We start from the raw sequence: 6,112 nt of genomic DNA, 5'->3' as shown, positions 1-6,112 counted from the left end.
AGTTTTGTCAGATGTATTGTCAGTAAGTTTACCATCTTTTCTAAGTGCAGCAATGCCTGTATTGTCATTTTTCATACCGTTTTTATGAATGTAAACAAGTTCTTACGTTGTTTTTTTTTGTGTTTTTTTATGTTGTCATCTGGTTCTTCTACTGGTAGGTCAAGTATCATTTTTTCGATGTAATTCCAGTAGGCATTACGCATTTCTTTTTGTAATGTTCTTTTTAATAAGTATTTGTATTTTTTCATTTGATCTGGACTGTTTTTGCTCTTTTTATGTAGTCTTTTAACTTTGTTTATCATGATTTTTAATGTTTTATCAACCCAGGATAGTTTTTTCTTGTTTGTGATTGTCTTCTGGGGATGTTTTTCTTGACTGATTGAAGTAGCCTTACTGTAAATGTATTCCATAGTTCACCAGTAGATGAACTATGATAATGACCTTTGGTTTCTTGTGTGAGTTTGTTCACATCTTGTTTGATGTTTTCCCAGTTAGCTTTCAACACGTCTGTACTGGTAAGTTTTTCTTGGCATTTTCTTGTTGCGTTTTAGAGATAGATAACAAATTTATAATTCTAATCAGTCAACGTATGCAGTATAACTGAGACTACCGTACCAAATGTGTTATAATAGTCTTAAAGTATAATATGTGAACTTGTTAAGGTTCATGTGGACCCTATGGCTAAAATGGCTGTATTTTCACCTCAAAATTTACTCTGAGTACAGACAAACCAGCGCATCTGTAAAAAATTTCAGGCATAGCATGCCCTAGATAAATGAATTTTAAATATGTTTTATGTTTTAGAAAAATAAAAACTTACCAGGATTTTGCCGTGCACTTTTTTTCATTCCTCCAGAAGGTGCCAAAATAAACTAAGTTGGGAAACAGGTTTGAGAACTTCCCCAAAGGTAAAAATTAAAGTGAGCATTTTTAATTGACATGGACATTAGATTGCTTTCTTGTAATGATTTATATGTATTGATCTCTGCTGTTTATCATTTGTCATGTTGTAAATATGTTTTTCGTTGCTATAGCATATATATGCTTTTTGCAATAAAGTATTCATTCAATAGATACCTGACAATAATTGGTTATTTAAACTGTGTACCTGAGTGGACCATATCAAGGTAAACTCAACTGTTTGTTAATTTTATCATCTTCTGCAGAGACGAAAAAAAGTGTACGGTAAAATCCAGTTAAGTTATGAATTTTCTAAATCATACAATACAGTCATTTGAATTCTATTTATCAAGGGCATGCTATGCCTTAAAACTTTTCCAGATGCACAGGTTTGCCTGTACTCAGAGAAAATTTTGAGGTGAAAATACGGCCATTTTAGCCATAGGGTCCACATGAACCTTAATCTTTTTCATGATGAACAATTCGTAACTCATTTTTTTTTAAAATTAATGTTGAGTTGACTTGTTTCTCCAAACAAAACGTTGTTTTTATTATTAATCCATCAAAGAAAAGTTTGACAACTATCAGTGAGAATTATATATGTCATTGAAACATTAGTGCACCTAAACAAGCCATATTACACTTTTAAATATTTCAATGTGATTTAATAAATAATTATATAATTAAATTGAGAATGAAAATGTGAAATGTGTCAAAGAGACAACAACCCGATCAAAGAGCAGACAGCAGCCGAAGTCCACTAAAGGGTCTTCATTGGATGCAATGAGAAACTCCTGCACCCGGAGTCGTGCTTCAGCTGGCCCCTAAACAAAAATGTACACTAGTTCAGTGATAATGGACGTCATACTAAACTTCGAAATGTACACAAGAAACTAAAATTAAAAATAATACCACTGATCGAGACATGGTAAAGTTTGCCGAAGCATGTATAAATGGTTAAGGCCCCAACCCGTACTACCGTATTACATATAGGATCCCATGCAAATAAACATATATTTGTATGGATTTCATTCTGATTATAGTGGTTTGAGGCCACGGTAAATAATGTATATGTCGTGTACATATTATTATTTTGTACAGGTTATTACTTGTACAACTATTTCATACAATTTATTGCTTGTATGAGGCCATCATATACAAGTTATTACTTGTACAAAAACAATTGTACAAGTAATTACTAGTACAATTTTTACTGAGAAAAAGATAGTAACTTGTACAAATCATTATTCTACCTTGGCCTATTTGATGTTCTCAACAAATCGTTTCCCTTTAAACAAATAATACAAATAAATTATGACTTAGACTTAGACTCAAAATTAAGGTGTACTAAAGATGCAAAACAGTGTAGAAAAAATATGCTCAAAATAATCAACGTCTGGCATGAAAATAAATCTTCTAACAATTCGGTATTCACATGGGTAAAATAAAGAGAGAAAATTAGTATTGTAAAGGAAGCCAAATTAAACACTTCAAAAATATATCTTACGCCAGTATGGTGTTTTGAATGCAGCGAAAACGTATTCACAAAGTGGAGAAAATTACTACAGGGGATGAACTTTACCCTTTGATTAGGACAGTACATTCAAAAACATGATTAAAAGATTTAGATATTGGAGACAATGTTTTAATACCAGTGCAAAGAAAGAGTAGACCAAGGTCCGATGGACTGTAGAAAAACCAACGGAGTTGTGCTGAGTAATGCCGAAAAATGGATATAGAATATATAGGAACACAAATTGGAAAATCAAATCGAAAAAGATTCAGAGAAAAGATTTGACAATGTTGGACATATACATGTACCAGAGAACATTGCGGTTGATGGAGTAAAGGAAAACAGTTCCGGAACGGAAACGATCACTGTCCGGAGTTTGTCATGAAAGAAGTACATCTGCTATCTTTAAGTGGTGACCAAGGCCATGCAGTTATCAGAGTGACTGTATGACAGGCACATGCAAAAGCTTATTGTGTAATTCCAGCTGTGATGCTTACTTGCATGTATTGTGCTAATGAATAGTAAATTTGATTTATAAGCCTTTACTTTTGTTTCCAATATATGATATAACATATGCAACTTTTTATCATTATTTATGTTTTGAAAGGAATGGTAGAAGGGTTTTATTTATTTTTTGCTTTTAATGACTTTGTAACCATCACCGAAATTGGGTGGCAACACGCTGTTTAGCTGAGTTTGCACAAGGTGTCATGTTATCATATGTTGTTACTTCGCGTCCATCGTTTGTCTATAATCTTCTAATATTTAAAAAAATATATACTAATACACACTTAAATAGGGGGGAGAGAATAAACACAATATACAATTCAAAAATACATGTACTGAATAATATCTACTATATTACTTTTTTTAAATTGTTATTTGGATCGAGAGTTGTCTCATTGGCACTCACACCACATCTTCCTATATCTAAGACGTTACGCACGTTATTGTGTCAATATCGTGTAATAAACCAGTCCACACTAATAAACAGCTTTTCTATTAAATCATAACAGTTAAGATATATAAAACTTAAATCCATAGACTAGACAGGTAAATACTATTTCGAAAAAAATGTACAAATTGTTTTATCATGTATTTTACTGTAGTCTAGAATAAGGACAACAAATTGACAAAACGTCAAAAATATGCGGGTCAGACGTAACAGACTATACGCATAATAACTTTAGCAGGGGGTGTTTGTGTTCTTCAAGACAGTGGTAATCCACGAAAATTCGAATGAATGATATATGCTTTAGTATTAAAGTATTGCAATATTACTGATTATGCGTTCCTGTAACGACCAACGCTATTCTTTGGCAAAAAAACAAAAGTGTTCATTCATTGTCAGATTTTTTAAAATGTTAAATTAAGGTGGTACCTAACACTACAGGCAGATAACTCTGTAAAGTCAGCTAAACGTTTTAATTACGTTGTGTTGTAAAAGGAATATTAAGCATCTCAATGATCAAAATTGGTGGTTGTCAAATTGCTATATAACCAGTGTAATTTTTTCTAACAAAACGGTTGGTTCAAAAAATTTTAATCTTTTATATTTTTAAATACTTTTACAAAATTTTATGAAATTTAAACGAGCCAAATTAATTTTAGTGAAAGTGTTGGGTACCCCCTTAAGTCATCAAAATTTGTATGATTTAAAATACAAGATTATATGATATTTCGTTTGTGTAAATTGTGCTCACAAAAGTACATACATAGACCATATCAACATCGAATTTTTGCAGCACTCACACTTCATATAAAAATGCAACGGCTTCTGGCAAATGTCTTGCAAGATGTCCAATGTCGGATTTCGCCGTTTTTTACAAATAAATTGTCATTTGCGACGTTCAGATTAGTTGCATGCTACATAGTGCTTTTCCGTAATTGTACTTTAACTTTTCAAAACAGCTACATACTTTTTATTAATTTGCGTAGTCAAACCGACTTCGTTTTCAAAGAAATGAAATGTCTTGCAAGTTTGTCCACTGGACGATTTTCATACGTTTTCAACGTTGCATGTCGATTCAGGGTACGCTATTTATGGTGGATCATCTGTATTTATTTCCTCAGATAGAATTTTCTTGATTGTCAGATACTATCAACAAGACCACAAAGTATATAAAACTAGAGGCTCTCAAGAGCCTGTGTCGATCACCTTGGTCTATGTGCATATTAAACAATGGCCACAGATAAATTCATGACAACATTGTGTTTTGGTGATTGTGATGTGTTTGTAAATCTTACTTTTGTACTGAACATTCTTTCTATAATGAACTTGGCCTAGTTATTACAGTGGAAAATATTTTCTAAAAATCTACAAAAATTTATGAAAATTGTTAAAAAATGACTATAAGGGCAATAACTCCTCAAAGGGTAAACTGACAATTTTGGTCATGTTGACTTATTTGTTTACAGTTTATCTCTATCTATAATTACATTCAAGATAATAACCAAAAACTGCAAAGTTTTCTTAAAATTACTTATTCTTGGACAGCAACCCAACAACAAGTTGTCTGTTTTGTCTGAAAATTTCAGATCAGATAGATCTTGACCTGATAAACAATTTAACCCTGTCAGATTTGCTCTTAATGCTTTGGTTTTTGAGTTATAAGCCAAAAACTGCATTTAACCCCTATGTTCTATTTTTAGCCATGGCGGCCATCTTGGTTGGTTGGGTGGGGCACCAGACAAAGTTTCAGAGATATTAGCCAAAATCTACATTTCGCCCTCACGTACTATCTTAAGCCATGGTGGCCATCTTGGTTGGTTGGCAGGGTCACCGCACACATTTTTTAAACTAGATACCTCAATGAAGATTATGGCCAAGTATGGTTAAATTTGGCCCAGTAGTTTCAGAGGAGAAGATTTTTGTAAAAGATAAGAAAAAAATACGAAAAATTGGTAAAAAATTACTATAAAGGGCAATAACTCCTTAAGGGGTCGATTAACTTATTTGTAGATCTTGCTTTGCTGAACATTATTGCTGTTTACAGTTTATCTCTATCTATAATAATATTCAGGATAATAGCCAAAAAACGGTATAATTTCCTTAAAATTGCCAATTCAGGGGCAGCAACCCAACAACCGGTTGTCCGATTCGTCTGCAAATTTCAGGGCAGATAGATATTTACCTGATTAACAATTTTACAAAATTAATAAAGTGTCAGATTTGCTCTAAATGCTTTGGTTTCAGAGATATAAGCCAAAATCTACATTTTACCCTCATGTACTATCTCTAGCCATGGCAGCCATCTTGGTTGGTTGGCCGGGTCACGCCACACATTTTGTAAACTAGATATCCCAATGATGATTGTGGCCAAGTTTGGTTTAATTTGGCCCAGTAGTTTCAGAGGAGAAGATTTTTGTAAAAGCTAACGACGACGGACGACGACGACGGACGCCGGACGCAAAGTGATGATAAAAGCTCACTTGGCCCTTTGGGCCAGGTGTGCTAAAAATCCGATGACTGGGGTTGTTCGTTTAGATGAGGTTCTTAAGTTGTGAAAAAGTTTTGTATCACGAGAGGATAAAAAAATCCTCTTTTTAAATTTTCTTTGGGAATTGTAAAACTTCGATTTTTTTTATTTCTATGCAATAGGATTCATATGTATAGACGTTACGTGCGATGTTCGTACCTCATTGGAAAATCGGTGAAGTTGACACATGATGCAAGTCCAAAATATTTTATTTTGTGAT

General features: G+C 33.0%; 1 long non-coding RNA gene across 1 annotated transcript in view; it reads right to left on the bottom strand.

Annotated features, from left to right (window-relative positions):
* Positions 1 to 6,112, bottom strand: part of LOC139482701 (uncharacterized) — a 931,021-nt gene that overhangs the window by 228,471 nt on the left and 696,438 nt on the right. The gene's annotated exons all lie outside the window — the stretch shown is intronic.

Source organism: Mytilus edulis, chromosome 7, assembly GCF_963676685.1.
Source record: "Mytilus edulis chromosome 7, xbMytEdul2.2, whole genome shotgun sequence".
Taxonomy (NCBI): Eukaryota; Metazoa; Mollusca; class Bivalvia; order Mytilida; family Mytilidae; genus Mytilus; species Mytilus edulis.
The sequence above is the reverse complement of the archived record's forward strand: the minus strand, read 5'-3'. Positions and strand labels throughout refer to the sequence as shown.